Source organism: Sebastes fasciatus, chromosome 16 (genome assembly GCF_043250625.1).
Source record: "Sebastes fasciatus isolate fSebFas1 chromosome 16, fSebFas1.pri, whole genome shotgun sequence".
NCBI classification, from domain to species: Eukaryota; Metazoa; Chordata; class Actinopteri; order Perciformes; family Sebastidae; genus Sebastes; species Sebastes fasciatus.
In genome coordinates this window covers 10333949-10344502 of record NC_133810.1, presented here as the reverse complement: position 1 = coordinate 10344502, position 10554 = coordinate 10333949, and the positions used below count along the sequence as shown (strand labels likewise).

The following is a 10554-nucleotide window of genomic DNA, read 5'->3' as shown; positions in this document are numbered from 1 at the left end:
ATGTGTTTACCAGTGAACTTGCACAGCAATTGAAATGTCCAGGTTTTTTGGATTTTTTTTTTTTAAATAATGAAGACGTGTTACATTGCTGCATTGTACATATAAATGTAAATATATACAGGCTTAACATATGAAACAGACGATGGGATTTTTGCTTGCTTTTGAAGACTGGCTGGCTGATGGGAAGGGGGAGGGGGTGTCTTGACCTAAAAGGATTTGCAAAAAAAAATAAAGCGTGGAGCATATCATCATCAACACGAGAAAAGAAAAAGTCGCCTATGAGTCATTCTATAATTAGGGGTACATTTCATGTCAACCAAAAAGTGAAGAAATCAAATAATTATGACAATTATATACAAAAACATGTATTTTAATGTTAATCTGAAGAGCAAAACCTGACATTTAGCAAATCGGACAGCACAAAAACAGCAAATTCCAGTATAGAATATACATTTTCTGCAAAATAAATGATGGGACCTGTTGATTTTTTTGTATTAAATGAAAGAGAAATGTGCCCTGATATAAAATTGACAATTGCGTGAAGTGAATATTTAGTAAAATTGATAAATACAGCCCATGGACATGACATGTACCCCTAATTATAGAATCACTCCTATATTGTACATATTTTATACTGCTTCTGTGTGCTTTCTATTTACCGTCTATGCAGGGTGCCACCGGCCCGTTTCACTGACTTTACTTTGAAAATGTCTTTCCCATTTTTTGTTTGTTTGCTGAAATAGAAAATGCATGTTTAAAACTTGAGTGCAACGTGTTTTTGTACAATAATGTAAAGACTTTTACAGAAGTACGTTCATTAACCTAAACTGTATACAAAAAAAAAAAAAAAAGGTGATTCAAAGTCCTCATGTGTTTATGGTAACATGTTTGTTTGAATAAACTCCAGGAAAAGAGAGAGGTTTATTTCAAGTAGAGGAGTCTTTGTTTAACGAGACAAACCACAGTTTGAGGAGCAAAAAATGAAGAAGTTGGCTAAATATCCGCCTATTGATCCACTCACTTTAAAAGGGATTATCTGAGAAATATGAAGATTTTTTTAAGGATTATTAGGACTATAGCCGGTAGTTATCTGGGCTTTAACCACAATATTTTATTTTTCTTTTGCTCATTTTGAAGCTTATTTCTGCATTATTGCTTTTTCTTTCACTTTATTGCACATTTTCTCTATGGAGGGAAATAAATCCATAATTTTCTAGGAATTAATAGGATCCTTGTCTAAAGCTTCTTTAATATTATGGGCAATTGCTATTTGGGGAGTACAATAATCGCCATATTTCACAGCTCACAGCTAATAAAATATACATTTATGATTATTTTTACTTGATATTTGCTCTCACCATTCACACTATAATAATAACACACAAGGTAAAAAGTCACTTTTCTATGGGCCTACCTAACGGACTCTCATTTTAATTAATGATTATATCCAACCTGCATATCTTATTCTAAACAGAGGATGAAAAAAGTTACTTATATGTGATTTTTTTTAGCTGCAAAAGTGTGAAACTCTTTAACAGACTTGTGTGTCTCAAAACACCTTCTGGATAAAAACAAACTGTACTTCTTTAATAGCGACAATCCTGCGCCAAGTTTGTCCAAGAAGTGCAAACAAAATGAATTCAATCAATACCATATCTTGTTTTCTGACACCTGCAGAAATCCCCATATCTATATTACTCAACGTCACACTGATATTAGCGTGCAGCACAAATGAGTGTGTGCTTTCACTGATAGCGCTCTGTAAGGGCAGGATGTTATAGGATTAGAGAGGCAACACTTGAATAAACCATCAGATGTAAAACAGTCTTCTAATGACTAATAAAAACAGCCTGTGACACCTGAAGAATTATATGATTTAGACCTACAGTGTTACAAGTCAACAAACTACTGTAAACCAGTGTCTATAATAATATTAATATTCCTCTATTCTACCCATTATTGCTCTATAAAGGTAAAAACAAAGAGCTTATCTTGACAATGTGGTGCATTTTTTTTGTATTAGATCTGCTATAGTACCTAAAATAGTCCTATAAAAATATGTGCCTATGACACTCAAAAGTGAGTCAATCATGACCTCGTTGTGGCTTTTTAGTAATTATTCTCTTATATTAGCTTTAAATTATTTTATCTTTACTATATAAAAAAGTGAGTTTATGTTGACTTTAAGGTGTCTTTTTGGAATATGTATCATCTATAGTGTTTTTAATATTTGTACCAAAATATAAAAAGGGACCATATGTCAACGTAAACTCATATTGTTTGTCTCCTAATAGCCTCATAATAACTTCTTTTTTTTTACCTTAACCTGAAGCATGTCCGACACTCAAAAGTGAGTTAACTGTGTTAATCATGGTGGCTTTTTACCTTTCTATAACATTTATATAGCATATATACATATATAATATAATATAATATAATATACTTGTAAAATATTCATGTAATATTCATGTAATATCCAATCTTGACTTGATACTCAAAAGTGAGTTTATGTTAAACTAAAATGTCTTTTTGGAAAATTTACTATAATATTCCTATAATATTTCACCATATTGTGACACTCAAAAGTCAGTTTTCTTGACATTATGGTGGCTTTTAGGTAATTGTTCTAGTTCCTCTATAATATTCCAATAATGTATTTTATTTTAATTTATAGTGTCTGTACTCAAAAAGGAGTTTATGTTGACCTTAAGGTGCCTTTTTGGAAAATGTCTCCAACAGGGACTATAATTTATTATGTTACCACAACATTTAGCATTTAACTCCTATAATGGCTCTTTAATATATTTCTATAATATTTTACTTTAATATGGAGTGAGTTAGCAACACTTAAAAAGCGCATTTGTTGAGCTTGGTTTGTTTTTGGAAAATTAATATTTGCTCTATCCTATAATATTTTTTACAATTGTGCCTCTGGCGTCTTGACCTCATGATGTTTTTTTGTATTCATCCTCCTATAGTACCTCAATAATATTCCTATAACATTTTATCTTGACCTGTAATACTCAAAAGCGAGTTTATGTTATTAGGTGCCTTTTTTGGAAAATTAATCTAATATACCTTGCTTTAATATTTGACCACAGTGTTTCTGACACTCTAGTTTAATAATGATAATAACAATGCATTTATTTTATACAACACTTGAAAAGGCACCTTACATGGTATAAACAGTAAAAGCAATAACATTAAAAGACAATCAAATTACATTAAACAGTATAAATACAATTACATTAAAGTTTCATGTCATTTGGGTTCTTCGTTGGTGAATTTATCTCCTATATAGCCTATGGCTCTATAATATTCCTATAATATTTTTACCTCATAGTGAGTTACTAAAGGTGATTTGATGTTGTTTTGGTGATTTTATCTCCCATAATCAATTAAAACTATCATAATGTTTTCTTATAACTTATATTAGACACACCCTGCTGTTACTATATCTGTAACTGTGTCACAGGTTCAACCATTCATAACAAGTCACAACAGTAACATCAGCAGCGTGTGCGCGCCTTCAAATTCTTTCCTTGGGCGCGGCGGCGCGCATGGAGGCGCAGAGCGTTTACTCAGCGCGGGCATGCGCACTGGCTGTGATTACAACTACCCGCTTTGATTTGGAAATGTTTGACGAGAGGACAAAGGCGCACAAGAGGCTCATAATGATTCCTAACAAAAACAAAGCGCGCATGCTGTCGTAAAGGTTACCCATAATGCTCGTATCCGGTTATAAATAAGACCGCGTGAACGCGCCTGAACCTGGAGGGCAAAGTTCAACATGCTGCTTTACAGCCAGTAAATATTTGAACTAGTGTTTCTCTGGTAAGGAAGTCCCCACTTCCTCCTGAATTATTAGAGATACTGCGAAGGGATAAAATAAAATAAAATAAAACAAAATAGAATAAAATAAAATAGAAATGTGTGACATCATGTAACCACGTGTGTTGTGTGTGGGTGTGTTCAAGGGTGCAAATCAGGATTTTCTCTCACATGCAAATGATTTAACTGAACAAACAATAATAACTGGTAATATCAAATGCCTGTTTCCTTTTGCTCTCTCACGCACACACTGAATGATAGGCTGGTGTAAAACAAATAAATAAAACTTTAAAGATAAGAAGAAGTTAGACAATAAATCAATCAACAGCTATTTTTGATAATCAAAGAATTATTTTGGGGGAAAAAGGCCAAACAATCTCCAGCTCCTGCTTCTCTAATGTAAAGACCTTATTGGACTCGGGAGTTATTATGATGGTCGTATTTCATAGTTTTATGATATTACATTAGAAAATCGATTGGATTTAATCGATTAATTTAAGGAATAATCCGCAGATATCAAGAATGAAAATAACTTAAAGTCACAGCAAAGATGAGTGAGGGCTGCAGCCAAACGGGACTAAACATATTCACTCCACGCAATAACTTCAAATAATAATCAAAATCAATGCAAATGAACTAAAATCAAGTTGGCATAAAGAAGAAACTATGCTGGACTTAAAAGGTGCAGTTTGTATGATCTGGCGGCATTTAGTCTAGTGGTGAGGTTGCAGATTGCAACCAACTAAAACTTCTCCCGTGTGCCAAGCACGTAGGAGAATTACAGTGGCCGATGCAAAAACGCGAATGTCCCTCTCTAGAACCAGTGTTTGGTTTGTCCATTCTGGGCTACTGTAGAAACATGGCGGCAGACTCCATGAAGAGGACCCGCTCCATATGTAGATATAAACGACTCATTCTAAGCTAACGAAAACACAACGATTCTTATTTTCAGGTGATTACACACTAAATAAAACATACTTATTAATATTATGTTCTATTCCTGCCAATAGATCCCCCTAAATGCTACACACTTCCTTTGATGTCATCACAGACCTTTTCTGATGAGTCGTATAGCTCAAAAAGAGCTCAACCAGCTAACTTTGGTTTTAAATACGTCTTCATGTTTTGTTTTGTAAATTTATTTTGAATATGTAAATAACAATACTGGCTTTCCATGAGGCCTGTTTAGAAGTTAACTGTGATCCTCGTGGCCACATCAGTGTACTGAGGCAAGTCTGCATTACCAACTGGGGGCCCAAAAGCCCAAAAGAACACTGTATGTCAACTGATTTAGGTCATTTGGTTAACTGCAAATTTGTTTTTACGAATCCCACCACTGAATATCAACTAAGGCAGGTCCTGCATTATCAATTTTTTGGCCGTGACTTTTGTCTCGTGCCTTGTTATCATAGGATCAAGACTTTTATGATTTTAATTTTCATTGTGCACACATGGTGCATTTCCTTAATAAAGTTGTTTTTGATTAATCAAATTATAGCAAACTAACCTACTCTGAAGCTGCAATGAGGGCGTTAAGTTTTGGGCTCAATGGGGGCCCAACAGCGTGTCTTTGCCCCGGGCCCCACAGGAGGTTAATACAGCCATGGCTATAAAAAGCAAGAGCCAAATAGTAAGTGCAGATACACTTAATGGTTGCATAAAGGAGGCAGCGTCCATTCTCCTTTTCAGAAATGAAACATGTCTTCAGTAGGGTGATACAGCAACTATTACATATTTCATCGAAGTGTTTGCACAATTTAATAATAAATACCACCACAACATAATTTTAAAAAAGGTAGAAACTTATATTTGAAGCCATTATTTGAATGTCACTACACTTCAGTGGCTGACGTCTGAATAGTCTCTACAACCCCGTCCATCTGGTGTGCCCTAATTATCAAAACAAGCACCGCTAAACCGAGGCCTTCCCTCAGCTATGACTACAACGCTGCTCGGCTTCTGTTAGCTCTCTGCTGCCAGCTCCCTGCAGCAGCTCATCTGATCCTGAAACCTGCACTACAGCTGCTGCATCCCATAAACACACCAAGTGCCTGTTTAGATCCAGACCTGTAGTTTATTCAGAAGCGCTACCTCGACTCCATAACAGAACAATACTCACCCTGTAATCAAACAATAGCAGCTGGGGTCTGCTAGGACAGCACCGGAGTGACGTTTATCTCTCTAGAGGCAGCTGCTGCACCCAAAAAAACAAGACAGCAGCACACACAAATCAGGTGCGTGGTCTTTACATCACTTTGTGAGCATTGGGAAACCATTAGTTTCCATTAATTTTCATATGGTATGAAAATCGAAATTACCAAGATCTGAAACGTGCTTGAGACGCACTGCAGACCTTCCACTCAATCAATAAAAGCAGACACTCACTGTGATAGATGACTCACTTAAAGACCATATTTTAAGAGTGCTTCAAGTATCTGCATGTTGATTTTGATAACATGCTAAAATTAATCAAAAGTAATGGCTGCTTGGAGTGGAGGAAAAATACATTCATGTCCAAATAAACCCCACATCTGCACAATATAATCCTGGAGGACAAAACAACCTCTTTTACAAATTACATGGAGGTTTGTCAAATCTAAAAAAAAAACATCTTCACAAGAGAGTGGACTAACAGGCCGGATCCTGAATTGCTGCTCACATTTGATTGCTTTTGGATTAATGTTGCCATGAAACATGCATCACAAACAGTAACTCAAGACGTTGCATGTTCTACTTTGGGTTATCTCACTTTACGGATTTCACTGAACAGAAAGCACACACCATTACGTCACTGTTTGGCGCTCCGTCTCGTGTCGTGTGTGTCATCGTGGTGCAAGCTGCTAAGTCAAAATGTCATCGGTTATACACTTATGGTAACTGCAGGGTGACACAAGACTGATCAATCTTGACTTAAAAGTTGAAATGACAGCCCAAATGTACCATAAGTCGCATGCTTCTGGATACACATTTTACTAATATAAATGACTATATACTATAGGGCTTTTTTATGCAATCAGAACAGTGGGATCTGCATTTGCATTTATCACAGTCCTTGTAACCACCAACGTCATAGCACTACTTTGAGAGGGCTGAGATGGCACATCTCTTTGCAAATGAAATAAAGTATGGACTGAGTTCATCTTTGCATGTAAACTATAAATTAATACAGTAAAAAAAAACATAATATCGCAATACTCGATATTTTGTGTCGTCACTGCCAAGATGTTGTCGACCAGAGCCACCCACTTTGAGCTTCACAACGGCTCTTCAGAAACCTATGGGTGACGTCACAGAGACTATGTCCATATTTTATACAGTCTATGGTTTCAACATGACAATACCCCTCTGCACAATTACTTTTCCCAGTTTAATGTGGAAGAACTTCCAGCCAGGTCTTCCCAGAGGAATGAAGACTATGCTAGCAATACACTAATGACCATAGTTTTGGACTGAGACGTTCAACAATCACATATGACTGTAATGTTTCGGTGTCCACATACTTTGTTCAGTTTTGGCCATATAGTACATGCAATATTGATTACATACAATATATAAAAACCAATCACTTAAAAGGCTTATTTCTTACCAACCTGTATGCATATATGCATTGCAATCACCATTTTCTTAACTAGACTATTCTGGCGGAGCGAAAAGAACGATAAAATCATCTATTTGGTCATCATAGTGACAATATAAACAACTTGAGGGTAAAACACTCAGTTGCCAGTTTATTAGGTACACTTAGCTAATTCTGATGAAGTCAAGTCCTTTTGCAATAAGTTCATGACAGTTATGTTCAGATTTGTTGAGACTGTTTCAGAGGGGTGTTGATTCAACTATAGGTTCATAATGGAGGATGTAGTTTGTGGTGCTGTTGACTTTGCATTGTATTATACTAAGAGACTGTTTAAACTACAATCATCTTGTGAATGTTTTAAAACAGCTGGTGCAAAAGAGAGGATTCATTTTACCTGTTTAGCTGAAGTAACAGAACGATTTCCACATTCACGAATTTCACGGTGCTGGGCCTCTCGTCTTCCATGCGCTGAGTGATCCATGTCTGCTGGACATTCTCGGTCAATCTCGAACCATAAGACTTTCTCTGGGTTTTGTAATCCACCCTGTGAACAGAATAACAGAAATTAATTATTTTACTATGAGAGGTGAAGTCTTTGATTTCTGTTGCCCTAAAACAGCGTTCTGTCTTGTATGCAAACATCACACCAAGCTCCATTTAGAAATCTAGCAGTTTATAGTGGCCAACTTGTTGCTATTGGCAGACACACATCCCTAATAGAACAACACTTTAGCTTTCATCACATTAAAGGAGACTTTTTTTCAATTCAGCATTAATCAAATCCACAAAGCAGTTCGTATTTCACTGAAATCTCTACTTTTGGATGTTATGACGCCCGCAAACAAAACACAACGGAGCACATAAGGGATAAGTTGAGTACAGCCTCATAAGTCATAACAGGTCAGCGGTGAGGGCAAAACAGTCTCACCCTCATATCTCCCATAACCTTCTCATTTACAGTATATTTCAGTGGTAAGCACCAGTTGCGCAGGTACCAAACTTGCTGAGGTAAGCATTATGATAAAATAGCACATGACCAAAAGAACAAAGAAAACACTACATGACATACCAGCAATATACTAAGGCTGATTTCACATATAATCCTTTTTGTGTTCACATTGTCAGTTCATTTGAAAGAGGACTCAGTTCTGGTTCTGGTCCACTTCAGCTCTGATGGGGCCTAAATCTTCCCTATGCCTAACCAGGGTCCACCAAATTAAGTGCCATCCCAAACCAATTAGCTGGGAGTGGAAGTGGGTTACATTTGAACACATCATGATAACATTATAATTTTCGTCCAATTCTCTTTTTTACTAAACAGACTTGAACGCATCATAATACAACTCAATGGAAAGTCTGTACCATCCATCCAGTAGCAGCATGTGGCATGTCTGCTGTCAATGTTTGCTGGTGAGCTTACTGCTAACATACCTGCACTATCTAGGCACACTGTCTTACCTTACTGATCTTCTTTCTTCCCTCAGTTTAGTATCTGCATAGTATCTTCTCCAGAGATGTCCTCAACGTTCAAAACTCTTCTGCAGCATCTTAATTCCTCTTGAACTGCCACCATTTTGGCATTACTCTCCATTCTGATCTCATTTACTTCCTGGTTATACCATGTTTGAAGAAAGTAGGGGGGATACCTATTTCTTATTTAAAAAAAAGGTGATTTTCTGAAGCTGGTGGATACATATAAGGTTGGCACTGTAATTCTTTAGTTATTTGTGAACAAAACTGTATAAATTGTAAACATTTATGTGGCCAAATTGTGTGTCTATATGTGTATGTTTATGGTGAGCTCCCCTACTAGTGGTTTAGTCCACTCCAATTTACTTGGAAGGTATATAAAGGGACTCCAGGCCAGTGGGTGGAGGCAATGCACCTATGAGCTGGTTTGCAAACAACAACTGCATCAACAAATAAGTACATCCAGTAATCATATTTATGAAATTTTGTTCACAATTATAAAATAGGCAATCAAGGGTAATGAGTAGAAGATAAACTGACATGCAAACAAAAAAGGAAATGTTGAAATCAATACTGAACTTTCAGAATCAGAGAGGAAAAGCATGGTGTGGAGGAAAATAAATCAACAAAAGGATGATGTCTACAGTCAATCCAAATAGACTGAAAGGACTGAGAAATAGAAGAATCAGACTTCGAATTGCATCAAATCAGGCAGATCATTGTGAGACAGTAGAACATATCCTTACACAATTTGAGTAAAAACCAGAGTAAATAGTATGTTGGAGTGTGTAGATAGTGTTAATTTACAGTGTTAGTAGTGTTAATAATTTAAAATTACTGAGCCTTTTCTAAAAATAAAAGTCTCTACAATGTGCTTCTGGCTGAGATCCGAAGTCAGAGTAGGAAGGTGGGGAAAGTGTTGAGAGACGGATTAACGCGTTGTTGGTTTTGATCTTTTCATGGAACTTGTTGACAATAAGAAAAATATAGAATATTAAAGTATGAAATATGAAAGTATGAAACAGGTTATTTTGTTCCTGCCCTGCCATGGTGAGTTGAGTGCTCCTTTACTGAAGCATGTTCAAAGAAGCCATATTTTACAATATAACCTAAATCTGAAGAGCTGTATATATCCACGTTGAGCATGCACCCAAAGTAAATTATGAGGTCTTTATGAATGTATTTTAATTTAATTGGCAGAAAGCCAACCTGATTATTATAATATTAACCACTATAACAAGCCAACATGTATGCTGTGCTGCGAAGAGACACACTTTGATTTATGGAGCTGAAGATTTATTACAAAATACTGGATCGCATAGTCAAAAGAGCATTTGGTCTGCTGTTGCAAGCCAAAGTACAACACCATGAATTACTATAATTATATGTGTCCTGAGAAAATGATGTAATTACCGCCAAGACTGTGTCTCAGTACCGCTGTCATTCTGACAAAGCTGACACATGACATGTCATTTTGGGATTAGTGACCGAACTGCAGTGACTTCACAGCCAAGTGTTTGTGTGCTTTAACACACTAAAGAGAGCTGTGGGTGGTGAGTAAAGAATGAAGCCTACTGTATGAAGGATCTGGTTCAACATACTCTATTTATTTTAAAGGAACACAATTATCTGACATTTGCGTGCACAGTTACTGTACATGCACGGGCAAAATCCTG

General features: G+C 36.3%; 1 long non-coding RNA gene across 1 annotated transcript; it reads right to left on the bottom strand.

The window, feature by feature from the left end:
• Positions 1-11: 11 nt before the first annotated feature.
• On the bottom strand, positions 12-9002 carry LOC141752992 (uncharacterized). The gene is made up of 5 exons (XR_012590369.1): positions 8867-9002; positions 7803-7952; positions 5951-6025; positions 660-734; positions 12-206 (listed from the first exon to the last, which is right to left on the bottom strand). It is a non-coding gene; the product is annotated as an uncharacterized LOC141752992 (long non-coding RNA).
• Between the last annotated feature and the right edge of the window lie 1552 nt (positions 9003-10554).